This window comes from Miscanthus floridulus, chromosome 19, assembly GCF_019320115.1.
Source record: "Miscanthus floridulus cultivar M001 chromosome 19, ASM1932011v1, whole genome shotgun sequence".
Lineage (NCBI taxonomy): Eukaryota > Viridiplantae > Streptophyta > Magnoliopsida > Poales > Poaceae > Miscanthus > Miscanthus floridulus.
Window position 1 is genome coordinate 47,545,443 of NC_089598.1, and position 27,761 is coordinate 47,573,203.

General features: G+C 45.2%; 1 long non-coding RNA gene and 1 pseudogene across 2 annotated transcripts; both read left to right on the forward strand.

Moving 5' to 3' along the window:
- LOC136525994 (enhancer of mRNA-decapping protein 4-like) overlaps positions 1-19,681 on the forward strand; it is a 30,016-nt pseudogene extending 10,335 nt beyond the window's left edge.
- A 5,604-nt stretch (positions 19,682-25,285) lies between these two features.
- Positions 25,286-27,522, forward strand: LOC136528853 (uncharacterized). Of its 2 annotated transcripts, none has more exons than XR_010777149.1 (2): positions 25,286-25,806; positions 26,452-27,522. It is a non-coding gene; the product is annotated as an uncharacterized lncRNA (long non-coding RNA). The 2 variants fall into 2 exon arrangements; XR_010777148.1 differs by lacking the exon at positions 25,286-25,806 and adding an exon at positions 25,814-26,340.
- The last annotated feature ends 239 nt before the right edge of the window (positions 27,523-27,761 follow it).

Sequence of the window (27,761 nt, forward strand, 5' to 3'; positions counted from 1 at the left end):
AGATTTCTGTCCTGAGAAGTGTGCCCACTTGTATTTCTGAAAAGAAATGTAAGTGGTCTTGAAGCATAGCATCCTTAAACATCAGAAGCGTAGGGGTCGAAAAACAAACACATTCACCGCAAGGTGAAGTGTGCCCACTTAGTCCCCGAGCTTGCTGGAAGGCAAAGTATGAGCCTTGTAAGCAAGGTCTAAAAGAAAAGTCTCTTAACTGTATGTGAGTACAAATCACATGTAGCCAAGGAGAACCATTATTCAAGCAGTGGTCGGGGCAGTCCCCGAGCATACTAATAATCCTCATAATCATTCAAAACACAAGGGTCGATTTAAACAAAACACATTCACCGCAAGGTGAAGTGTGCCACTTAGTCCCCGAGCCTGGTAGTAGGTGACGCAGGCACGTGGTGCCAGGGTCTAAAAAAGAAATTCCGCTGAGGTTAAGAATCCAATTGCCGTACAGGCAAAACAAGATACACGACAGGTTGCATCGCATCGACGTAGTCCCCGAGCTTGCTAGAAGGCGAATTATGAGCCTTGTAGCGAGGTCTAAAGAAAAGTCTCTTAACTGTATGTGAGTACAGATCACATGTAGCCAAGGAGAACCATTATGCAAGCAGTAGTCGGGGCAGTCCCCGAGCACGGCCGTGGTCAGAGCGATCCCGAGCACAAAAGTGGTCTGGGCAGTATCCAAGCACAGTAGTGGTCTGTGCAGTCCCTGAGCACATTAGTGGTCTGGGCAGTATCCAAGCACAGTAGTGGTCAAGACAAATCCACGATCACTTGCGATGCTTGTACTATTATTTTGTGTACTTTTCTCTATTCTCTGCCAAGGCCAGTCTGACACGTCTGGTCAAAAAAGTAAATAGGTATAGTACGTCATTCTGTCTTTTTTTTTTTTTGCAAACAGTCGGTTGACACCTGTATTGAGGTGTGTCAGTGTGGGCCCCCTTGCACCATCAATGAAGAGGCGCGTACACTGTTAAACGAAGGAGCGCGTTTATTGGCACAGATTTCGAGGTTGTGTGAACAACCGTCTGCGGCGCGTGCGCACGACTCCCAATATTCTCGGGCGGACGAAACGACGGTGCTCTTTGTTTTATATAATGCAGATCTGGTAAGTTACTCATACCATTCCCCATTGTCATCCGCCGCCGCAACCTTCTTCTTCCTCCTGCCGAACCCTATTCCCCCAAAATCATCACCAATCCCCTCGGTCTCCCGCATCCCCACCACTTAGTAAGGACGAACTAATGGCGAAGAGAGACGCCCAGAAGAAAGGCGGGGTCATGGCGAAGGAATGGTGGAAGTCGCGGAGCAACGAGCAGACCATCGAGGACCTCGTCGCCATGGGAGTGCTCCACAACAAGGCACTTGCGGGATGGCGTGCACCGGAAGGAGAAAGCTTCCCCGATCCACAACCAGGTGAGATTGTGGTCTTTGAAGATTTCTTCAAACGGGGTTTTGGGATTCCAGTGCACCCTTTCCTTCAGGGTCTCAAAATCCAGCCCCAGAAGGATTCACCCCGGCTTCGAGTACCAAGGAAGGCGCTGATCCGACGAGGACCAGGAAGGAGCCGCTCGATAAGATGGAAATCAAGACCAGGATTGGAGAGCTGTTCAACCTGGCCGATCCCAATTATGTTGCACTGAACGCCATCGAACACGCCTTCAAGCTGGCTCGCCCTCCCCCAAAGGTAAATGACGCCTCCTTTTAAACTGTAGAGTCATGTTGCATCAAGAAAATAACTGTCTTTTCCTTCATTTTGTGTCTCAGTGTAATGGCCGTGACCGGGCAGGAGTGTTTGTGTCGCCTCCCCCCGGTGTAGAATGGCCACAAGCTACTGGGCCACAGCCGCCCAGACCAGCGCCAGGACCGACGACGTTCACTGGGCGGTACTCGAGACCGTAGAGGACGCCTCGACCAGAGCCGCTGGCAAGCGTCCGGCTGCCAGCAAACGACGTCAAGCCATCTTCCCCTTGTCGGACGACGAAGCAGAGGATGCGGACATCTTCCGGCTCGTCCCCCGAAAGAGGAGAAGGCTGGGACCGTCGGAGCAGGGTGGCTCCTCTGTGCCAGCAGTGGTCATAGCACCGACCACTGCAACACAGAGCACAGACGAAGGGAACATGCTGCATCACACTCCGACACCCGTACCGGAGGTTGAACAAGTCCCGGTGGAAACTGCCGAGCAAGCGGAGCAGGGGCGGTCGAGGAGACGTTCCTTCGCCACATCCTTCCGCAAGTCAAAACTGTAAGTATCTATACTTTTGATGTAAGCTTTGCGTTTTGCATTGGATGCTATTATCTTCTGAATTTGTCTCTGAATGTATTAGATCGGCGTCCACCGAAAGCCCCGACCAGCTAGCTGGGTGCGGAACGTCCTTACCAACAACAGCGGGACAAACTGCTCAGCAACCAACCATGGAGGAGCCCATGGCAGGGACTCCGCCTGGGCCTCAGCAGGCGGACGACCAGACGCCAGTCCCCGAGCAGAATATAAGTGCTCCAAGCACGAACCCTGATGAGGCGGATACCACGGCGCCAAGGGAGCTGGATCTAGCCGAGGGGCAGCAGCCAGAAGTTGCCCGGAACATGGTTGCCGACGCGACGGCTCGTGGGAAAGCCCTGGTGGTCGTGGAGTCTGCGAACCCTGGACCAGTGCCGCCTCCCGAACAGGAGGCTGAAGAGGATGAAGTGGAAGAAGTCCTGGGCTATCCCCAAGATAGGCAACAACATGTATATGTGTCGCGCTATCGGAACGACGAATGGGTCATGCACGAGGAAATCCCAGAGGTCAAAGAGACCTTAAGAGTCGAATGGGCGGCCAAGCGTCTGGTGACTGAAGTCCAGGTATATTTGGCTTTAGTCCTTGACCCTGTTGTGTAGTCGAACTGTCTGACATAGCTTGTCTGTGTGCAGGACTTGATGAAAACTGCAAGATACCGAAAAAGGTGCTTCGACCAGATAGAAGGAATCATGATGACCAATAAGGAGCTGACGGCTGAAGTGGATCGCCTACAGCGCCAACTTGAAGCCGCCGACCAGGAGAGGACAGACCAAGAAGCACAGAACCAAAACCTGGTCGGTCAGCTCGAAAACAAAGAGCAGGAGAAAACAGGTAAGTGTTCACCGTATCATAGCAAGTGCGGGACTTGTGTTATTTTGTTCTTGACAGTAATAGCTGTAATGCAGGTTTAGAAGCTGAAGTGACCCGCCTCCAGGGGAGAACAGTCGTGCGCTTGCAGAATGTGGTCGCCTGAAGGAGGACAACGAGAAAACTGGCACGCCACCAGTCGGAACTCCAAGACCACACTAACAGAATGAAGGACGACCTGAAAAGTAAGCACTCCAGACCACCTTTCTCATTCAATTGCCCACATTGCCTTGTCGTGTCATCATGTTTGATGTCTTGTACTGTTTTCAGTTTTGAAAGTCAACGCCAAGAGGCACCTTGAGGCCGTGATCAAGGAGCGTGACGACTGGAAAGCACAATGCCTTAAGGCCACCGAGGAGCGGGACACGTGGAGCAAGCGATGCCAAGAAATGGCAACTGGCATTGTGCCCGTCCTCGACCTTATCGACCCGGCGCTCATAGAGGAAGAGCTAAGGATGCCTCAGCTCGGACTAGTCGAGAGATGCAAGCAAGCATGGGGATGGTTCCAAGACTTCGTGAAGGAGGCGGGTGAGTACACGGGTGCCCATGTGCTAAGCATGGTGCGTGCTCACTACCCCCTGATCAATCTCAAACGCTTGGAGGCTGGGTACCCGAAGGAGATAGACCCAGACAAGGCCGAAGAGCTTCGGACGGCCCAGCTGGACTTGTCGTCAAAGATAATTGGCGATATTAACCTGTGCGGAGGTGGGACAGCACCTGTGCAGGGTATGCCATCGACAAGCCAGCTGGAAATGCCATCAGCTGCAAGCCAACCAACGAAGCCTGCGGTCTCGACCAGCCAGGCACCGGCGGGGCCATCCCCTTCACCTTGACTAGCTCTAGAGTCCCCGAGACTCGAGTAGGGTATCAGAGGTGGCGAGCAGTAAATGCCATGCGCCCCGACCAGCCAATGTAATAGGCTTAGAGCTGTAGAAGGAGGACATAGTTGTGTTATTGTAAACTTGAGCCTTTTCAGGCAAGCTTGTAATAACGTAACTGTATATCATTATAAGCTTGTTTGTTTTATACAAAACGCACTTTAAGCTTGAAAATTTTTTGTTGGTGTAACTAAGTGGGAACGTGTTAACGTTCTGTTTAGTTGTACCGTTTTGCTCGACACGTTACCCTGAAAAGTTTGTGCGGCCCTAGTCTGGCATGTGGTCGGAGTATGAGGTACTATGACCTGTGCACACGTGGACACAGACAAGTCAAACCAGGGGGGACCTGCCGATCACCCGCAACGTAGAGAGCGGATCCCATGCACGTGTTGGGAGGAACCGGAGACAGGGCCTGCTCCGAAAACTGTAGAAGGAGTGGTGGTCGGCTTGTACTGGCTTAAGTTAGAATAATCATAAAATTCGGAGTGACACATTAGAGTGGTCGGAGAAATCATAGTTGCTTTAGTAAAGTAAATCGAAAATACAAGTAGAGTACATATCTCAGTAGTTAAGCATAGAAGCGTCTAAGCTTGTCGATGTGCCATGAGTTCGGTACGTCCGTGCCGTCTAGATGAGCTAACCTGTAAGACGTTGGACGTGTGACTTCCTTGATCATGAAGGGTCCCTCCTATGGGGTTGCGAGTTTGTGGACACCAGCCTGGTTTGTCTTCCACTTTAGGACTAAGTCCCCGACCACGAAGAAACGCTCTTTAACGTTCTTGTTGTAGTACCTGCGCAAAACAGCAAGGTATTTGGCCGTGCGTATGCAAGAATCAAGCCTTTTCTCTTCTGCGCTGTTGACTTCTAGCTCCCGTACTTCGTCGACCTTGCCTTCGTCGAAGTTCTCTACCCGTGCTGATCTGAAAGCTATATCTGGTGGGAGGACTGCCTCAGCGCCATAAACCATAAAGTATGGTGAGACGCCGATGTTACGACTGGGCTGAGTTCGGAGGCCCCAGACAACGGCTGGTAACTCCTTGAGCCATCTTCCAGGAGCTTTATCGTTTTCTCTGTACATCCTCTTCTTCAATGCGTCCAAGATCATGCCATTTGCCCGCTCGACTTGTCCATTAGCTCTAGGATGCGCCACCGAGATGTATTTTATAACTATGCTCCTTTCATCGCAGAAGTCCCAAAAAGCGTTCCCGGTGAACTGAGTACCCAGATCAGTAATGATGCTGTTGGGCACGCCGAAACGGTGGATGACCTAGTCGAGGAATGTGACAGCTTTCTCTGAGGATGCCTGTACCAGAGGCATGTATTCTATCCACTTAGAAAACTTATCAATTAGCACGAAGACGCATGTAAATTTCCCAGGAGCTGGTTTGAAAGGCCCGATCATGTCCAGTCCCCAGCATGCGAAGGGCCAAGAGGCTAGAATCGTCTAGATCTCATGTGCTGGTACATGGATTCTCTTGGAGAAGAACTGACAACCTTCACAGCGGCGGACTAGCTTCTCTGCGTCGGCCACTGCTGACGGCCAATAGAACCCGGCTCGGAAAGCCTTGCCGACCAGTGTTCTTAAGGCCGCGTGGTTGCCGCAGGAGCCAGAGTGGATTTGGTCTAGGAGATGCTTGCCTTCCTCCTGGGTTATACACTTCATCAAGATTTCCTCCTTAGCGTTTTTGCGCCATAACTTGCCATCGACGAGCAGATACTGCTTACTACGACGCATCAGGCGTTCATTTTCTGTTCGATCGATATAACCGCTACCGTCTGTTAAGTACTTGATGAAAGGTGTTCTTCAGTCCGGCTCATGAGTGGTCGGAAGCGGCTCGGTTGTGCTCGGTGCCGGAACCGTAGCCACTAATTGCTGGTCTGAAACTTTGTCGGTCGTTGAATCTTCATCTTCAATGGAAGGCGTGAGCAGGTCTTGGACGAATACGTCATGTGGGATTTTGGCTCGGGATGATCCTAACTTTGACAATGCATCCGCTGCCTGGTTCTTGTCCCGGACCACGTGTATATACTCGATGCCATAGAACCTGCCTTCCAGCTTTCTTATCGATTTGCAATATGCGTCCATCTTTTCACTGGTCGTGTCCCAGTCCTTGTTGAGTTGGTTGATGACCAGAGCCGAATCTCCGTAGACATAGAGACGTTTAACTCCAAGCTCAACCGCAATGCGTAGACCATGCAGGCATGCTTCATACTCGGTGGCATTATTAGATGCTGGGAAATAAATCCTGAGGACGTACCGGAGCTGCTCCTTGGATGGTGATACGAAAAGAACTCCTGCTCCCGCACCGTCAATGTTGAGAGAACCATCGAAGTACATCGTCCAATATTCATCGGATCCCGGAGAGGCAGGCGTGCTTAAGTCTATCCACTCGACGATGAAATTGACGAGTGCCTGAGACTTGATTGTAGTACGGCTTGCAAATTCCAAGGAAAAGGGGCATAGCTCCATTGCCCATTTGACGATGCGCCCGTTCGCATCCTTATTGCGAATGATGTCCCCCAAAGGATACTCGGTCATGACCACCACACGATATCCGTCGAAGTAATGTCTCAACTTTCGGGATGTTATCAGTATGGCGTAGAGCAGTTTCTGAATCTGTGGGTACCTGGTCTTGGATTCGTTGAGTACCTCACTAATGAAATAAATTGGCCGCTGTACCTTGTAGGCGTGGCTCGGCTCGTCGCGCTCGACCACCATTGTAGTGGAAACCACCCGATCGGTTGCCGCAATGTAAAGTAGGAGAGTTTCGTCTTCTCTGGGAGCAGTAAGTACCGGAGGTGACGTGAGGTATTGTTTTAGCTGCGTGAAGGCAGCGTCTGCTTCCTCCGACCACTCAAACTTCTCGGACGATTTGAGCAGTTTGAAGAACGGTAGTCCTTTTTCTCCTAATCTTGATATGAAACGGCTTAGAGCAGCCATGCAGCCGGTGAGCTTCTGGACATCCTTCACCTTTTTTGGGGGCTTCATGTCTAAGATAGCTTTGACTTTCTCCGGGTTAGGGCGTATGCCGTCGTAACTGACGATGTTGCCGAGCAATATGCCAGAAGGGACACCAAAGATGCACTTCTTTGGGTTTAATTTCCATTGGAACGTATTAAGGGCTGCGAAGGTGCATTCCAGATTGTCAACAAGGGTATGTGCTTCCTTGGTTTTGACAACTACATCGTCGACGTAAGCCTCGACGAGGCCGTCTTTTATCTCGTCGTTGAGGCAGGCCTGTATAGCGCGTTGGTAGGTAGCACCGGCGTTTTTGAGCCCGAACGACATAGTCGTGTAGCAGTAGGCGCCGAAAGGCGTGATGAAAGATGTCTTGATCTGGTCGTCCTTTTTGAGAGCGATCTGGTGACAACCAGAGTAGCAATCGAGAAAGGAAAGCAGCTCGCAACCGGCGGTTGAATCTACGACCTCGTCTATGCGAGGTAAGCCAAAGGGGTCCTTAGGGCAGTATTTGTTGAGATCAGTGTAATCAACGCACATTCTCCATTCATTATTCTTTTTGCGTACAAGAACCGGGTTGGCTAACCATTCCGGATGATACACTTCTTTGATAAATCCGGCTGCCAAAAGCCGTGTAACTTCTACCCTAATCGCCTCCTTTTTGTCATGAGCGAACCGTCGTAGCTTCTGCTTGATTGGTTTGGCTTTGCTGTTGACATTTAAGGAGTGCTCAATCAAGTCCCGAGGTACACCGGGCATGTCGGAAGGTTTCCATGCAAACACATCCACGTTGCCCCTCAAGAACCTGACGAGCGCGTCTTCCTATTTGGGATCCAGGTCGGCCCCGATGAGGGCCGTTTTGCTGGGATCGCCCTCGACCAGCTGGATCGTCTTGTGCTCCTTGGATCTGATGTTCTTGCGCGGAGCCTCGAGCTCTGGGATCTCCAAGTGGTCGGCCGTGGTCTTCTTAGCGTCGAGCATGGTCTTGGCCATGCGAATAGAGAGGTCGTGGGCCTCTGCTATTTTGAAGCTGTCGTCCTCGTAGGTATAAGCTGCGTATACGTTGCCCCTGAGGGTTAAAACTCCTTTCTCAGTAGGCATCTTGAGCACCAGATACCTGTAATGAGGTATGGCCATGAACTTGGTGAGCGACGGTCGACCAAGAATAGCATGGTAGGTGCCGTCGAAATCAGCGACCACGAAGTTGACGTAGTCGGTGCGGAAGTGGTCCGAAGTCCCAAACTGCACAGGTAGCGTGATCTACCCGAGAGGTGTGGAGCTCTGTCCGGGGAGAACGCCCCAGAACTGTGCCTCGTACGGCTTCAGGTCCGCCTGGGCTATTTTCAGAGCGGGCAGGCTGTTCTTGAACAGTATATCAATGGAGCTGCCGCCATCGATCAGTACCCTGTCGAACTGAACCTTGTTGATACAAGGATCGAGGACCAGGGGAAAACGCCCTGGCTCGGGTATGGCGGCCCATTAGTCCTTCCTGCTGAAGTAGATTTCACGGTGAGACCACGGAGGAAGCCGCGGATCGGTAAGAAGGTTGTCGTTTTTTGCCACGTTCAAGCAAGCACGGGCGAGCAGCTTGCGTTCTCGTTTGGTCTCAATGGACACCTTGCCGCCGATGATGGTGTGCACGCGATCAGTCGGCTTGACGTATTTATGACGAGGATCTGCATCATCGTCGTCGTTGTCCTCGTTGCGCTGTTCCCTCACGTCATTAGGCTTGTCAGACATATCCGGAGCCTGTTGGCGCGTGTAGATAGTCTTGAGGACGCGACAATTCTCCATGGTATGGTTCGACTTGGGATGGAGCTGGCAGGGGCCCTTCAATGCTTTGGCGTAGTCGTCCTCGTAGTTACGACGTCCGCCGCCCTTTTTCACAGTATTGACCTCGCCGTCGTCTTCCCGAGCACGCTTGCTCCTGCAATCGTCACGGCGGTTGCGCCGCTGATTACGTTGATCACGGTGGTCGCGGGAGTCGTTGCGCTGGTTGCGGCGGTCAAAATTGTCGCTCCGACCACGGTTGCCGCGGTAATCGTCGTGGCGTGGAGGGTGGTCGGAGCGTGGAACCCTTGCTGCTTCTTCGACGATTATCTTTTTAGCGTCATCAGCGTCCGCGTATTTCTTAGCGGTGGCCAAGAGCGCTGTGACTGACTCAGGTCTTTTCCGGAGGAGCTTGTCTCTTAGGGCGTCGTGGAAGCGAAGGCCGGTGACGAAAGCCTCGATTGCTTCATTGTCGGAGATTGATGGGACCTTGATGCGCATCTCCAAGAAACGCCGAACGTATTCGCGCAGTGGTTCGTCTTTCCGATCTCGGATCCGTTGCAGATCGTACTTGTTGCCGGGTTGTTCACAAGTAGCGATGAAATTATCGATGAAGGCCTGCTTGAGCTCCTGCCAAGAGTCAAAATAGTTCGCCGGCAAGCTGACTAGCCATTGGTGACCTGCATGACCAACAGCGACTGGGAAGTAGTTAGACATAACGTGCTCGTCAGCCATGGCTAATCGGCACATGGTTTCGTAGAGCATGACCCATAATTCGGGGTTTTCCTTGCCGTCGTACTTCTGAAGTTTCTCGAGCTTGAAATTCTTGGGCCATATGACTTGGCGAAGGTGTGGAGTGAACTGCTTCAGACCCGGCGGGCCGTGGGCGGTGTCATACTCCATACGGCGATAGCTTTCATGGGATGCACGATCGTTGGCTCTCTGGTTGATGCGAGCACGCAGATCACGTCCACCGAGGTAATGGCGAAGATTGTTATTGCCGTCGCGGCGATCTCGATTGCCATCTGGACTAGCCCTGCGACCGTGGTTATCACGGCGATTGTCACGGTTATCTCGGCGGTTGTCACCTCGAACGTCGTGACGGTTATCCTCTCGGCGACGGTTTTCGTCCCGACCACCATCATGACCACCGTTTCCGCCTTGACGATTGTCCGACGGGTCGTTGTTGCGCGAGCCACGTCGGTTGAGCGGCTGTGAGCGACTTGAGTATTGGCGGCTGTGGCTTGATTCCACTGAAACGGATGGGGCCCGGGCTTGATTCATCTCTGCGGTCTGAGCCATAGCAGCCGTCAGATAAGCTTGTATGTCATCACGGACTGCTTGGGTTTCTGGAGTGTTGGGGAGCCGCTGCATTGTCGCCATGGCAACGGCTACGTTGGCGCTTGGGGTCTTGAAGACTTGTTTGTCCCCCACCCTGTCGAAAGCATTGTTGAGGTCGCGCGGTTGGATCCTTATGCGCCGTGCCTCCTGGTCTGCTTCAGCTTCGATTTGCCGGCGATTAAACCGGTCAATGTTGCGTGCTTCGCGTGCAGTCTTTTCTTGTTCTGTTTCGCCAACTGCTGGCGGCTCGTCGTTGCTGACAACATGGATCAAATCCCCTCGTCTTGGCGGGAAAGACGGAAATTGGGGGAAACCCGGGGCGTGGTCTGGTAGATCCAGATCGTATTTGACGCCTTCATCTTCGTGACGCTGAAGCTCGGTGTGGACAGATGCGTTGGATGCGATGCCGGATGAGGAGCTGGAGTCACCCTCTCGGACTGTGTGGACAGATCCTTCTTGATAATCTTCAATCCGGACCATGTTGACGATGTTGCATGGCTTCGGACGAGATCGGTGTATAGGACATAGATTCGAGCGGCGTCGTAGGTTGTACGCGTAGCTGAAGGCGGCGTTTCGCAGGCCGTAGGGCTGGACCTGGTGGTTCTTCGTCGGGACTTCATACTCGCAGAGTCGGAGGCCCGTCGCGAAGGCTGGCTGGCGACGAGCGGAGCGCCCCTCAGGAGTAGATACGACCACAAGATCTGTTCCAAGCCGTGCAGGACGATTGGCCCGAGCTGGTCGGATAGATCTGTTGTGGGGAGCTGTTACCTGCTCGTTAGGTTGGCTTTGAATCGTACTTACCAGAGCTAGGGTTTCAGCGAGTTTGATGCCAACCCGATCGATGGAGTCGAGCAGGTCGGTGTCATCGATCTGCTTCCCTCCGTAGCGGGGAAGCGGATGACGGGTTGTCGGCGTGGCTATAGGCGTGGTCGGAGCCAGATGTACCGTGGTCGGAGCCAGATCCATCGTGGTCGGAGCCGTGTTCGTCGTGGTCGGAGCCGTGTTCACCGTGGTCGGAGCCGTGTTCACCGTGGTCGGAGCCGCGTTCACCGTGGTCGGAGCCGTAGCCGATGCAGGTGAAGTAGTCGTCGGTGCGGGTTGAATACACGCCTCGGTCATGGTGATGGAGACGTCAGGGCCGGTGGTCCAAGTGATCTGGCCGATGGTGAACGTGAGGTCGTTGGGCGTAGCCATGGAGCCGAAGATGATGACCATCTTGTTTGCTTGGAGAGCAGTACGCACACCCCCTACCTGGCGCGCCACTGTCGACGAAATATGGTCGGCAGTCTACCTAGGGTATGCCCAAGGTAGTAGATTATCGGCAGACAGGTGCGTAAGCCCCAAACAAGACGGTGACGCAAGACAGACACGAGGTTTTATCCAGGTTCGGCCGCCAAGAAGGCGTAATACCTACGTCCTGCGTCTGATTTTTATTGCTGTATGTCAATGAGAGATGTTTTTTAGAGGGGTCCCCTGCCCGCCTTATATAGTCCGGGGGGCAGGGTTACAGATCTGAAAACTAATCCTAGTCAGTTACAATTGCCATATGTGGCCGGATAAGGATTCCTATTCTAACCGACCAGGATCCTGCTTGGTCGCCAAATCCGTTTTGATTCCTTGTGCGGGACTCTGATCAGGTTAACTGGGCCGCACGTCATCTTTCAGGTGGACTGAACCCATCGATCCGGGCCAGCCCAAGCTTAGCCGTAAGGGTATAGGGGTTAATACCCCCACACTATCCAACGGCAGATATGTAGTTAGCCGTCTAAAACTGATAGAAGTAATGATAAAAAATAGTTAAATATGCCATGAAATAAAACCGCAAAAAAACAAAACTACACGAGCAAACAACAAAATCACTGTGTGTGTTTGTTTCCCTCATGCAAAAGTTTAGCCTTGTCACATCGAATCTTTGAAACATAGGCTAGTTACAAAACTAATTATATAGATTGAGGCTAATTTGCGAGTTGAATCTATTAAGTCTAATTAGTCCACAATTTGATAATGTGGTGCTACAGTAAACATTTGCTAATTATGGATTAAATAAGGCTTAATAGATTCGTCTTCCTAATTAGTCTACTCCTGTGCAATTAATTTTATAATTAGCTCATGTTTAACGCTCCTAAACAGTCTACTCCCTTGCCTCCTCGCCCTGGAGTTTGTCGGTGCTGCTCCCACCATTTTTCTTCTGCAACACGGTATCCACGCCACGGCCACCACCTCCTCACCACCTTAGATGGCGTTCTCGTTAGGTAACACTAAGGCCTTATTTAGTTTCTTTAAAATTTACTCCTTATTATATTGAGTGTTTTGATATATGCGTAGAGTTGCAAATGTCCCCTTTCACTTCAGCGAGTTCCTCCGACCTCCGCCCAATCCTAACAACCCCACCACCTTCCCGACCCCCCACGGGCGTCTTCCAGGGCGCGCCTGGCCCCGCCGCCGCGCTACCGCCCACGGGGCCCTTCTCCTACCAGCCGGCGACCCCGCCCTTCCACTGCGCCCCGTACCTCCAATACACGAACGACCCCCACGGTTTCCACCACCCCGCTGCGGCCTCCTTCGCCACTAACCCCACCGCAGGCCCTATCCTGAACTCCGGCCCGGGCCCTAACCCGGGGGCGCGGCTGATGCAGCTGCTAAGAAACACCGCGCCCACCCACCTTGAGTCGTCTGCGTCTATGCCGCCGTCGTCGGTGTTCTCCACGAACCCCACGGCGGCGCTCCCGGCGTCGTCTTCTGCACCGCCGGCGAGGATGCCCAGCAGCAAGATGCCACGAGGGAGGCTGCCCGGTCCCGGGGACCGGGCGGTGCACGACGTGGACTCACGGCTACCAGGGGAGGCGGAGCCGCCGCAGCTCGAGGTGACGCCAATAACGAAGTACATCTCGGACCCTAGATTGGTCCTTGGCAGGCAGATCGCGGTGAACAGGACGTACATCGTGTACGGTCTTAAGCTAGGCAACATCCGCGTGCTCAACATCAACACTGCACTCCGCTCGCTCCTTCGGGGGCACACACAGGTATGTGACTGCTGTAGTCGTGTTGTTTAGTTTATATGGCCATGAACTAGTGTTAATAATGTCTTTGAAGCGAGGTATTGCTCTCTTCTTAGCACGTGAACACCTCAGGCTCAGTAAATGCAGTGTGTTTTGTAATTGCCTTTGTTCTCTGGCTTATATTATATATTCCAGGCTGTAAAATTAGGTTTTGACTATGTTCCAAATTAATTGATATGATTGCTGCATGTAGCAGAAATCCAAACGGAGGGTGAACCCAAGCACACGAGTTAATTAAGGATATTAATATCAGCTTATTTTATGCCCCTTCAAATTTGCTTTCAGTATTTGTTTATATGCTAGACAGGTGCATTATTCACATAGTTGGACAATAGTACCAGATAATTTATCTGATGCAAGTATTTATTTTTTGGTTTAAGCCAGTTTATTTGGTAATTTAGCACGTTCACCATGCCTTGTTATATTTTTTACTTTAGTCATCCTGAGTTAGCTTTTCTTATTTATGTTTTGATGGACTTATTTGTGTTTGCTGCAGAGGGTGACAGGCATGGCCTTCTTTGCAGAAGATGTCCATCGTTTAGCAAGGTACTATGTGTCGATGTATATGATGTTTTCAGACATGTTTCTCTTCTTGGTGCAGTGGTAAAGCGCACATGTATCTGTTTTCTTCTCCTTGCCTTTGTGGAGTGGACAACTGGGTGGTAGCGTGGCCTTGTCAACTCTTATCATCCAGTTGTTGATGCAATGTAAACTTTCTTTTTGTTAGTCTAAAACCATAGCATGCTATTTAAGATTGGCACAACATAAACCATCTCCATGTCCTCTTAAACTCTCCAACTTATTTTATTCATCTACAGTGCAAGTGTAGATGGGAGGGTATATGTGTGGAAGATTGATGAGGGACCTGATGAGGAAAATAAATTTCAAATCACAGGAAGGATTGAAACCGCCATCCAGATTATAGGAGATGCTGAAACCTATCATCCTAGAATATGTTGGCACTCTCATAAGCAAGTAAATCCTCATCTCCATGACCTCGATCACCTGAAATGTCTTGATTGTATTCCTATATACTGATCTATGTAGTTTCTTCTTGTAGGAGATTCTGTATGTTGGAATTGGGAATTGCATCTTGAGAGTGGACACAATAAAAGTGGGAAAAGGAAGAGACCCCCATTCGGAAGAACCTGTAAGATGCCCACTTGACAAGCTGGTTGATGGTGTGAGCTTAGTTGGTAAACATGGTGGAGACATTACTGATCTCTCCATATCTCAATGGATGACTACGCTTGTGGCTTCAGCATCCAAAGATGGCACGGTTTGTACTCTTTACAGGACATCCTCTCGTTTGTAGGAAAACTACGTCATGATAGGCTAGAGCACAGTATTTGAAGCTGCCTTGAAAACCACAGATCCCAAACTCTCTTCATGAACTTCTATTTCATTGTGCACATTTGTATCAAAATTTAGCTTGGTTTCTGTCTAAGAGCATCAAGAATCTGGAATGTAAAATGCTATTTCTTATTCTTCTGTTACTCAATAGTTGATATGTTCTCCTTGCTTTCTAGTTCCAGCGCAAGTTGATATGCAATCAGCACACAGATGGATGCTACAATTATGGAACTTAGTTTCCTTTATCATATTGTTAATCCTGCTGCACTCGGACAAATTCCACTGCCCCGGATAAGAGAATTGTTATTCCTTCTCTGGGTGTTACGGCATAGGTTACCTTGTATTTTTTGGTACCATACTGGATTATACATAACATTATTAAGTATCGCTGCGTGCAGTTTATAATGTTGTCCCTTTTGTTTGTAACAGGTAAAGGTCTGGAATGATCGCAGGGTAGCCCCTCTCTCTGTGCTGAAACCACATGATGGTCAATCAGATTACTCAGTTTCTTTCCTTACTGCACCTGAACGACCAAATCATATAAATCTTGTTACATCAGTATGCATTCTTGTGCCTTTTCAATCATTTTCTTTCTTTAGCCTAATCCTTGATAAAATGTTTTCTTATTGAAGGCTGGCATTCTTATTATGTTACCAGTTGTAGCAGGACATCTTTACTAGTTTAGAAGCATTATTTGTTCAACTGACAAATGAAAGGTGTACTTTATCCTGCTCATTAGACTAACGGTAGCCTAACCTCAGGCCCAGGCATACTTTATCCTGCTCATTAGACTAGCCTTCGGGTGTCCTGTGTAGGGACCATGTTTGGTTACCTTTCTTTTACATAATTTCATTTCGTCTTAATCGAAAGGCAGAGCTCCTGCCATTGTTTCAAAAAAAGAATCGTTTCTTTTTTACGACCACAAGGTACCTCATAATTGCACCTTCAAAAGCAGGGTTGAATAATCTGAAAAGAATCATAACTCAGTTATGTTTTTGAATGACTGAACACATGTGCTAGTTCGTTAGAATAAAGCACGAACAAATAGAAATTTGTAGCCCTGGGAGCTAGGTACGGGAGTAAAAAGATAAATTATAACAGACAACTTCAACAACAGTGAATACAACACTAGAAACTACAACCGAATTAGTTGTGATTATTTTGTTGTAAATGTTTGAAATGATGTCATGCTTCATGTTAGTATTTGCTAGTCGACCTTGGGAGGGGGGAATATATTTGTGAAAAAATAATATTCCACCATTGTTATGTTTCAACAATTTAGACTCTTGAAAGCTTTGCAAAGAAAACTCATATCATGGCTCCTGTTTATCATCTTTCCTTTTTCTTGAATGGTTTAGCATCTTTCCTGAATAGTAGTAGTAAATATTAGTCCCTTTATCACTTTATGTTACAGGGCCCGTTGAACCAAGAAGTAAAAATTTGGGCCTCCACTAATGAAGAAGGCTGGTTGCTGCCGAGTAACTTGGAGACATGGAAATGGACTGAAATGCTGGAACTTATAAGTTCTCTGGAACAAAGGTTTGAGGAGGCATTTTTCAATCAAGTTGCAGTGTTGCCACAAGCTAGCCTTATATTGCTTGCAAATGCCAAAAAGAATGCTATTTATGCTGTGCATGTTGCGTATGGCCAAGATCCTGCTTCAACTCAGTTGGACCCATATTAAGTCTCACGGGAACACATGATACCCGACCTGATGGTGAACAAGCTGTTCAAGTTTATTGTGTCCAGACACTGGCTATCCAGCAGTATGGGTTGGAGTTATCGCTATGCCTTCCTCCTACAGCCAATAACACTGGACCTGGAAGAGATTCAGCTATTTCTCATTTAAATGAGAGGCTTCCAGAAATGGCAGCACTGGATTCTTCCACTGAAACTACTCCCGCTGATTCTTCTATTGCTGTTTTGACTAAGCCATCAAGTGATAGTCAACGCACAGGTAATGTATAGTAACTTCATTCATATTTGTTTCAGTTAATTTAGATGATGCTTAGTACTCTGTCCCATAATACTTGACCTTCTAGCATTCAAAATTTATCCCAAATTAGTTGTCATTCTCACTTCCCATTGCACCTTTCTCTTTTCCCCATACACCTCTATCTCTATATCTCTCATTCTCGTTTCCTGTGAACTACACCTTTTTCACTCCTTGATTCTTGTGCTGAGAGCTAAAAGGTCATCTATTATAGAACGGAGGGAGTATGATATAAATATCAACTAGTACATTGCGCGCGCCCTTGCGCGCGTGGCCAAGTTAATGGTTGATGTCGCTATGAAACATACATGCTGAATAAATGGATTGAAAGTGGATTAAGACCAGGTGGATGACGATTACATAAGTTTTGTAAATGGAAAAAGTCTACTTAACCCCCCACCTATCAACCATGGTCTACTTCACCCCCAAACTATAAAACCGTCTATTTTACCCTCTGAACTTTTCAAAACCGTCTATTTTATCCTTGGGCGGTTTTCGACGTTGGTTTTGCTACAGTAACAGTTGTTTGCTACAGTGATGGTGGTTTTGTAACACCCTAAAATTTTGCACTTTTGAAAATAGAGTTAAAATAATGGTTATCGATTTTTGTGCTCATGAAATATAGGAAAAGTAATATTTTTTTAAATTAAAATTCATCATAGGAGTAGCAACATGCGGGATTGTGCATTCATGTTGGTTGCATTTGGTGCTTATGAGTGCAAATGGTTTTGAAATATGATAGAGCGATGTTTCTTTCTCTCCGGAAAAATTTTCGACCTTTTCCGGAATTAAATTCCTTTTTCCTTGGGCTTAATATTTTTCCTTGATCTTTGCAACAATAATTTTGTGAGCTCTAAAAACTTTATTTGGGTTCATTATGTTCAAAAGTGTCTTCGAGAATTTTCCTAGAATTTTTGGAGCCATCGGAGTATTTTTCGTGGGCTAAAAATTAATTCTGGACTTTTCTGAAATTATCTTAATCCCGGAATTAATTAAATCCGAAAATAATAAAATATCTTGTTTTTCCACCGACCTTCAAACCCTACACTATATATATGTCGGTGTTCCTCTCGACGCGAGCTTTCCAGAAGTACAGCCCGTTTTTCGAGCCGCCACTCGTAGCCCCGCAGATCGGACGCCGAAGTTCTCCACAGCTAGGTTTCCGGCGAACCTTCGGCGAGCTTTTCCGGCCACCTCGGACGTCTCCGGCGAAAACCGTCAGCACCACAAGGTAGATCTCGTCGTTCTCTACACCGTAGTGTCCTTTTCTTGAATCCATCACCGTTTGACAATTTTCCCTTCGTTTTCCTTTTTCCGGTCGTTTTCCGGCGAGTTCATCCATGGCCGGCACCTTCTTCCTCTCTCTCCGGCCGAGGAAGCTTCCCCTGCGGTTGGCCGTCCACCACCGCAGTCTGGAACCCAGCGCCGACCCCGCTGCCGCCTTGGAGCCGTGCCCTGCCCTTCGCGCGTCCCACGCGGGTGGAGCAGCGCCGTCGCTGCCTGTACAGCTGCTCCGCCGTCGGCCTTCGGGCCCTGTGCTGACCGTCGTGAGGGCATGGCTGACGCGCCACCGCCGTGTGTGCCCTGCGTCGCTGCTGCGCCGTCGGCTGGCCGCAGGCCGAGGCCGAGGCCCCTCTCTCCCCTCCGTGAGCAGCAGCATCAAATTTCCATGGCTGCCATGCCACGTCCGTGAGCAAGAAGGCAAGGAAGAAGATGATGCAAATTACAGAATTGCCACTGGTTCGTTTAATCTTCGTCGTTTCTTCGTTTTAAATCCGTTTCAGTTCGTTCCAGTTGCGTTAGTTTTGTGTCGTCGAGATCTACGCAGTAGAGTTATTAGTTTTTATATCACATGTTTATGAATTTATTTTATTAAAATATTAATTGTGTCTATAAGTAATTAATTGCTGATTAATTAAAGTCGATTTAGGTTTTTGATGTCGATTCGATTGCACGAGTTTCATCGCAGTGTGTGATACGTGTTTGCAGCGATGATTAACATATCTCACATCTTGGAAATTTATAAGTTGAATATTAATTTGATTAAGGATTATTCAATAACTTGTTAATTAAGAGCAATTTAAGTTCTAATTTCGTTTTGCACCGTTTAAGTTGCGTTTGGTACGTGCTGACGTGAATGATATGTTAGGGGCAATGTTTTTTATGTCACATGATTTTTCATATATAGCTAAATATTAAATTGGTTAACATGCTTATAATTAGTTTTATAACTAGAAACAATATAGGTTTTGTATTCCGGTGATTATACATAACCTGTTAATCTGATTAATCAGTAACTTCAGTACAGTCTTAGATTATAATTAGTTGAATGTTGCATATGTGTTAAGTATGAATAGATGCCCTCACATGATTTATGTTTTTAATTTATAGATGTTTAAATGACTAAAAGTATATATATAATCTTTTATAATTATAAAATATGACGTATGCCAACATTAATGCCTTTTTAATTATGACTTGCTTAGATCAATTATGAGACATAATATAATTGTTCTATTAGTTGCTTTCACATGTTCTATATTTCTAAAGTAAAGTTTAAATACTTTATATAATATGAGATATGTTGATTAATAAAATATGATTAATTAGTGACATAAACATGTATGTCTTGAAATTGTAATTTGCCAAGTTTAAATGTGACATATATACTTTGAATATATATACTCTCATTTGTTATTATATTTCAATTTAATTTGCATAAATGATATCAAGATATTTATAATTAAGATATGATTAATTTATCTTAGTTTTCTAAATCTAATAACTCAAGTATAAAATGACTTAACTTAATTTTAGATATTCCCCTGAGATATCTTACACATGTTTTATGATCATTAAAATAGATAAAGCATATAGTTTTCTTTCCAACGTAAATCCTTCGATAGATGTTTCTGTTTTACCGTAGCTCCGATTAGTGTGCCTTTTGTGTGTGTGTGATCGTAGCAATGCGTAGATTATATTTTGAATCTTTTCATTGATTGGTGTATTGTTTTAATCTAGTATGTTTGCTATGCATGCTTGTTCAGATGCTTCTGTGGTGCTTTTTGGTCTTGTCCAGTCGGTGAGTTTTGCGTTGATAATCTATAAGAAGTTGGAGAAGAAGAAGAAGAAGAAAACATTGAAGATTAAAGCTTACCAAAGGATCGGTGTTTAAGGCAAGTATAGTTTGTGTTTTCTTTCTGTGACCATAATCTTGAAGCTTGATTAATGAATATGCTATAAACACAAGAGATGACTTGTTAGCAACAACAGGAGGGTCAAGGTCTCATTTGTAAGCGATCATCCGGGACTTACAGTACAACTGTGAGGGTTATATGGCTCTGGCTCTAGTTGCTTGGGAGACCTTTTCTAGCAGGCTTAGAGGATACTGCAAGTTGGGTATAGGACAGCCTCTGTCCTGTTGTGCATTGCTATGGAAGCGGCCTTTTAATAGAAGGGGGGTTCCTATATTCGATGACCCTGCGGCCCTTCCCGGTTAGACGAACTTCTGAGCAGCTTTATATGATTTCCGGTGTTTGGACCTTGCAAACCCGTATATTTGGAAATCATGACTCACAGTGAAAGTGTACACCTCTGCGCAGAGTTTAATAAACTGATATATCAGCCGTGCTCACGGTCACGAGCGGCCAAGGGATTCTTACGCCAAAGATGAGCACTTGTTTAATTATGCTTAACTGAGTTGTTTTGAGCTATTTATTATTCAATTACATTTGATCATGTGGTTATGGATTACACTACCTTGTTGCTATATTTACGGAGTTCGACATGGACTCACTCTTGCTATTCCCCCCACACCTCAGGAGAAGGTTTAGCCTTGTGATCAACCAGTTAGTTTGGATCCAGTGGAGTGAAGTCTGCACTCGGAGATCAGAGTTGTCTGTCCGCCGATTGCTTTCTAAGGTTATCTCTTTTGCGAAGTTCGCTATATATTAAGCATTGTGAATTGATGCTGTTCCTTCATTTATAGCTATATGTGAGGTTTGATTACCAGGGCTCACATATGGCGTGCATTTGGCTTTGTTCTTGAAACCGGGTGTTACAAGTGGTATCAGAGCAATGCTGACTGTAGGACGTAAGCCTAGTAGAAACTGGTCGTTCTAAGGTTTAAAAGTTGCAACAAAAATCCTTTTCTATAAACCTTAATATTTTCTTCCCTACTACATTCTTACCTTTGATATTCGTCCCCTCCTTGATGCTTCTTTAAAAGCTTTTTGTTTCCATCTACTCTTTGCTTTGATATGCTTTTAGAATCTTGTTTTACCACCTTCTCACGCAATTTGAAGTTAAGCTATAGGATCTTTACCCATAATATGAAGAAGACGATAGTATCGCAAGTTTAAGTCAATGATTGAATTGTGCACCATAAGTGCTTGTTGGCTTGTCATTATGATTATGTTTTGTTTTGAATCTTTGTAATGAGTGCAATGATTTTGTGGGATTTTTCACAAATTCATTTAGTTTATAGACATAAGACATAAGGATTAGTGAATAGATAGTTGGGTTTTGATTTTCTCCTGTTTTCCTATCCTAGCTTTCTGGAGCAACCTGTCATCCTTGGTTTATATCTCTGTTTTCGGGCAATCAAAAATCATGGTAAACTTTTAGAGAATACTAGACTTCAACATGTTTCTCTGACCTCAAGAATCACCCTGATAGCTATTAAGGTTATGAAGTTATGAAAATCATAAGAGGATGTATCTGTGCTGTCAGAAATCTGGAGCAGTCTGTGGTATTCTAGTCATAACGCAATTTTGGTTGGTGCAAAGTTTGTGGAATTTTTCTGGATACAACTAGACCTCTGTATCTTTCATATGCCTCTGGAATCACTATCATAGCTAATATATTTTGGGAGATATAAACATCACAAGCCGAAGTTTCTGTGCAGTCTGTAATCTAGGACAGTTTCTGTTGTGTGCTGTGTTTTACCAACTTAACTGCCGAATCTGGAAAAGTGTTCTATAAGAAAGTGGTAGAGAATTTCATAAGCTTTCCAACGGTATAAAGTACAGCTTCATTGGATTTGCATAACAGAAGTTATACTAGTTTTACTACGCTGATGTTTTTATGCTCGCGAGGAACTACAGGTTTTGGTTTTTGCCAATGCACATGAGTCACTTTGGGATAATAGGACGACATCATGATAACTATCTCATTTAGAAGAAGATGCAAGCTATTCTTTGGTGCCCCTGGTTGATGTGTTCTTAAGGGGGTAGCCAAGGCATAAAGGAATCGCAAGATGGAGGTCTCATACAATCTAGAGCTTCACTTGGAAGTATTGGTTATTCCTACGGTTGAGGAATCACTATCTGACACAAGGATCTTTGTTCAAGATTGTTAACAGGTTGGATCATCTACAAGGAGCTCAAATATTTTGTCAGGATTGGTCTTCGCTTCAAGCTATCATCACTTGGGAGTTCAACCTTCAACTCAAGACAAGTTGGCACTGATGGCATACGAAAATATGATGATTGGACTCCTCTACAGTTGGTTCTTTGGCAACTTAAGTGAGTTTAGTTTGGATGGAGTTCTCTTTTTGGTTGTGGGATGTCTCTAATGATAGAATTATACGGACAATCGCTCAAGAGAGATGTGTTGAGCTAGAACCCGCTTAAGTATGCAAGAGGGATTCAGAGTTCCCCGGAATGGTAAGATTCTATCACATGTTCATTAGAGGTATTATAGTGTAAGAGTTTCTTTTATAAAGCGGTTGGCAAGGATATGGATGTGCTCTATGTAAGAAAAGCAGTGAATTATGCATCAAGTCAACTATGGAGGCTTGAGATGGGCTATTTGACATATGAGATCTGGAGATATCCATTATGGAGCATAGTGGTATTATCTACTTGGACATGAAGAGTGATATCTACGTGAATCAAGAATCTAAGGGACACTTTCAGTAAGTTGGTTTGAGATTGTGACATCAGTGTTGGGTTCAATTAACCAAATGTTTTTGGTTTAGAAGTATGTGTTATCTTTAGAAGAAATAAAAGTTGTTGCCAATGCCGTTAGCAAATTGGAAGAGCTATGCTAAGAAGATTGAACGACACCATGGATTAAGTTTTGTGTTTAAGAGTCAACTCAACCTGAGCATATATATAGTTAATAGTGTTTTGAAGTTGGAATCTATTTTGGACCAAGAGAGTAATACATGAGGATCAATTGGAATATGGATGTATGAAGTGGTCGATTTGATATCTTGGACTAAAAAAATCTAGCAAGACATGTTGAGAAGTATTGTGTTACATTTTGGAATTAGTGAGGACAAGAGTTTGTCACTCAATGGATTCCAAAGTGGTCTTTGTGAGAAGCATATGGAGTGTCAGAGTGAAGAATAAGCTAGCACCCAGCTGCAACAGTTCATTGAGGTTGTTAAAAAGGAAAAGAGAAGAGACCTAACAATTGGAAGAGTACCAGAGAGTTGGTTTGTGGATACTTGAGAGTTAATTAGAGGGCCTATCAACATTTTGGGATCAGCGAGTATGCTATTTGGAGTAAAAGTTAACAGGTGTGCAAAGTCAAGAGGAATCTTTGTCAAGATGGTGAAACTACTCGAGAAAGTGGAGAAGATCCAATGGTAGTGTGCATTCCAGTGTCTTGATCATCATCTTTCGAATCTCGAGGACGAGATTCATCTTAAGGGGGTAGAATTGTAACACCCTAAAATTTTGCACTTTTGAAAATAGAGTTAAAATAATGGTTATCGATTTTTGTGCTCATGAAATATAGGAAAAGTAATATTTTTTTTAAATTAAAATTCATCATAGGAGTAGCAACATGCGGGATTGTGCATTCATGCTGGTTGCATTTGGTGCTTATGAGTGCAAATGGTTTTGAAATATGATAGAGCGATGTTTCTTTCTCTCCGGAAAATTTTTCGACCTTTTCCGGAATTAAATTCCTTTTTCCTTGGGCTTAATATTTTTCCTTGATCTTTGCAACAATAATTTCGTGAGCTCTAAAAACTTTATTTGGGTTCATTATGTTCAAAAGTGTCTTCGAGAATTTTCCTAGAATTTTTGGAGCCATCGGAGTATTTTTCGTGGGCTAAAAATCAATTCTGGACTTTTCTGGAATTATCTTAATCCCGGAATTAATTAAATCCGAAAATAATAAAATATCTTGTTTTTCCACCGACCTCCAAACCCTACACTATATATATGCCGGTGTTCCTCTCGACGCGAGCTTTCCAGAAGTACAGCCCGTTTTTCGAGCCGCCACTCGTAGCCCCGCAGATCGGACGCCGAAGTTCTCCACAGCTAGGTTTCCGGCGAACCTTCGGCGAGCTTTTCCGGCCACCTCGGACGTCTCCGGCGAAAACCGTCACCACCAAAGGTAGATCTCGTCGTTCTCTACACCGTAGTGTCCTTTTCTTGAATCCATCACCGTTTGACTATTTCCCCTTCGTTTTTCTTTTTCCGGTCATTTTCCGGCGAGTTCATCCATGGCCGGCACCTTCTTCCTCTCTCTCCGGCCGAGGAAGCTTCCCCTGCGGTTGGCCGTCCACCACCGCAGTCTGGAACCCAGCGCTGACCCCGCTGCCGCCTTGGAGCCGTGCCCTGCCCTTCGCGCGTCCCACGCGGGTGGAGCAGCGTCGCAGCTGCCTGTACAGCTGCTCCGCCGCCGGCCTTCGGGCCCTGTGTTGACCGTCGTGAGGGCATGGCTGACGCGCCACCGCCGTGTGCGCCCTGCGCCGCTGCTGCGCCGTCGGCTGGCCGGCAGGCCGAGGCCGAGGCCCCTCTCTCCCCTCCGTGAGCAGTAGCATCAAATTTCCATGGCTGCCATGCCACGTCCGTGAGCAAGAAGAAGGCAAGGAAGAAGATGATGCAAATTACAGAATTGCCACTGGTTCGTTTAATCTCCGTCGTTTCTTCGTTTTAAATCCGTTTCAGTTCGTTCCAGTTGCGTTAGTTTCGTGTCGTCGAGATCTACGCAATAGAGTTATTAGTTTTTATATCACATGTTTATGAATTTATTTTATTAAAATATTAATTGTGTCTATAAGTAATTAATCGCTGATTAATTAAAGTCGATTTAGGTTTTTGATGTCGATTCGATTGCACGAGTTTCATCGTAGTGTGTGATACGTGTTTGCAGCGATGATTAACATATCTCACATCTTGGAAATTTATAAGTTGAATATTAATTTGATTAAGGATTATTCAATAACTTGTTAATTAAGAGCAATTTAAGTTCTAATTTCGTTTTGCACCGTTTAAGTTGCGTTTGGTACGTGCTGACGTGAATGATATGTTAGGGGCAATGTTTTTTATGTCACATGATTTTTTATATATAGCTAAATATTAAATTGGTTAACATGCTTATAATTAGTTTTATAACTAGAAACAATATAGGTTTTGTATTCCAGTGATTATACATAACCTGTTAATCTGATTAATCAGTAACTTCAGTACAGTCTTAGATTATAATTAGTTGAATGTTGCATATGTGTTAAGTATGAATAGATGCCCTCACATGATTTATGTTTTTAATTTATAGATGTTTAAATGACTAAAAGTATATATATAATCTTTTATAATTATAAAATATGACGTATGCCAACATTAATGCCTTTTTAATTATGACTTGCTTAGATCAATTATGAGACATAATATAATTGTTCTATTAGTTGCTCTCACATGTTCTATATTTCTAAAGTAAAGTTTAAATACTTTATATAATATGAGATATGTTGATTAATAAAATATGATTAATTAGTGACATAAACATGTATGTCTTGAAATTGTAATTTGCCAAGTTTAAATGTGACATATATACTTTGAATATATATACTCTCATTTGTTATTATATTTCAATTTAATTTGCATAAATGATATCAAGATATTTATAATTAAGATATGATTAATTTATCTTAGTTTTCTAAATCTAATAACTCAAGTATAAAATGACTTAACTCAATTTTAGATATTCCCCTGAGATATCTTACACATGTTTTATGATCATTAAAATAGATAAAGCATATAGTTTTCTTTCCAACGTAAATCCTTCGATAGATGTTTCTGTTTTACCGTAGCTCCGATTAGTGTGCCTTTCACGTGTGTGTGATCGTAGCAATGCGTAGATTAGATTTTGAATCTTTTCATTGATTGGTGTATTGTTCTAATCTAGTATGTTTGCTATGCATGCTTGTTCGGATGCTTCTGTGGTGCTTTTTGGTCTTGTCCAGTCGGTGAGTTTTGCGTTGATGATCTATAAGAAGTTGGAGAAGAAGAAGAAGAAGAAAACGTTGAAGATTAAAGCTTACCAAAGGATCGGTGTTTAAGGCAAGTATAGTTTGGGTTTTCTTTCTGTGACCATGATCTTGAAGCTTGATTAATGAATATGCTATAAACACAAGAGATGACTTGTTAGCAACAACAGGAGGGTCAAGGTCTCATTTGTAAGTGATCATCCGGAACTTACAGTACAACTGTGAGGGCTATATGGCTCTGGCTCTAGTTGCTTGGAAGACCTTTTCTAGCAGGCTTAGAGGATACTGCGAGTTGGATATAGGACAGCCTCTGTCCTATTGTGCCTTGCTATGGAAGCGGCCTTTTAATGGAAGGGGGGTTCCTATATCCGATGACCCTGCGGCCCTTCCCGGTTAGACGAACTTCTGAGCAGCTTTATATGATTTCCGGTGTTTGGACCTTGCAAACCCGTACATTTGGAAATCATGACTCACAGTGAAAGTGTACACCTCTGCGCAGAGTTTAATAAACTGATATATCAGCCGTGCTCACGGTCACGAGCGGCCAAGGGATTCTTACGCCAAAGATGAGCACTTGTTTAATTATGCTTAACTGAGTTGTTTTGAGGTATTTATTATTCAATTACATTTGATCATGTGGTTATGGATTACACTACCTTGTTGCTATATTTACGGAGTTCGACATGGACTCACTCTTGCTATTCCCCCTACACCTCAGGAGAAGGTTTAGGCTTGTGATCAACCAGTCAGTTTGGATCCAGTGGAGTGAAGTCTGCACCCAGAGATCAGAGTTGTCTGTCCGCTGATTGCTTTCTAAGGTTATCTCTTTTGCGAAGTTCGCTATATATTAAGCATTGTGAATTGATACTGCCCCTTCATTTGTAGCTATATGTGAGGTTTGATTACCAGGACTCACATATGGTGTGCATTCGGCTTTGTCCTTGAAACCGGGTGTTACAGGTTTTGTCTTTTCTTTTTTTATTTATTTCTGGTAAATCTTTAAAAAATCATAGTAAATGACATGAAAATTATAAAATGGAAAATCTAATTTTGTTGGACTCCACATGAGTAGATCTACACAATGAACATATAATATGATATGCTTTAGTACAAATTTTTTGCTGTAGTTTTAGATTAATTGGAAAATCCAATTTTGTCTGTAATTAATTGGAACAATTCATAGCTGCAGCTTCTGTGGTTCAATTATGGTGAAATTTTTATGGTAGGCTAATTATTGTATGCTTGAACTATAGTAAAATTTCGTACTCATTGTACCATGTATAACTTAGTTATAGATAAATTTTAATTAATTACAGACAAAATTAGATTTTCCAATTAATCTAAAGGTACAGCAAAACATTTGTAGTAAAGCATACCACATTATATGTTAACTATGTAGATGTACTCATGTGGAGTCCAACAAAATTGGATTTTTCATTTTATGATTTTTCTATGATTTTTTAAAGATTCAGCGAAAATAAATAAAAAAAGAAAAGGTGAAACCACAGGTTACTGTAGCAAACCACCGTTGCTGTAGCAAACCACTGTCGAAAACCGCCCGGGGGGTAAAATAGACGGTTTTGAAAAGTTCAGGGGGTAAAATAGACGGTTTTATAGTTTGGGGGTGAAGTAGACCATGGTTGATAGGTGGGGGTTAAGTAAACTTTTTCCTTTTGTAAATTGTCTACATAGATCAGGGTGGCAGTCTGGACATAGCATAACACTAAATAGGCACACTGATTTTGTACAATGGGTTTCATGATTAGCAGTGGCGCTGTCTAGAACATAACTATACATATTGTGTACAAGCAGTTTCTTTTGGACTAACTGGCCATTTGGATGCTTCTTCTGGTGATGGTGACGAAGTGCGTATCAGCTGTTTGGTATTTTCGTTAATGGTCCGAAAGGCCGCCGTCGAAGGACACGGAGCTCCGCCTGGTGGAGTCTTCTGTTTATAGATGGTGTTATATTATGGCCTTTTTCTGAATTTGTGAAAAGAATATGGGTGCTTTGCATGGATAAGAAGGG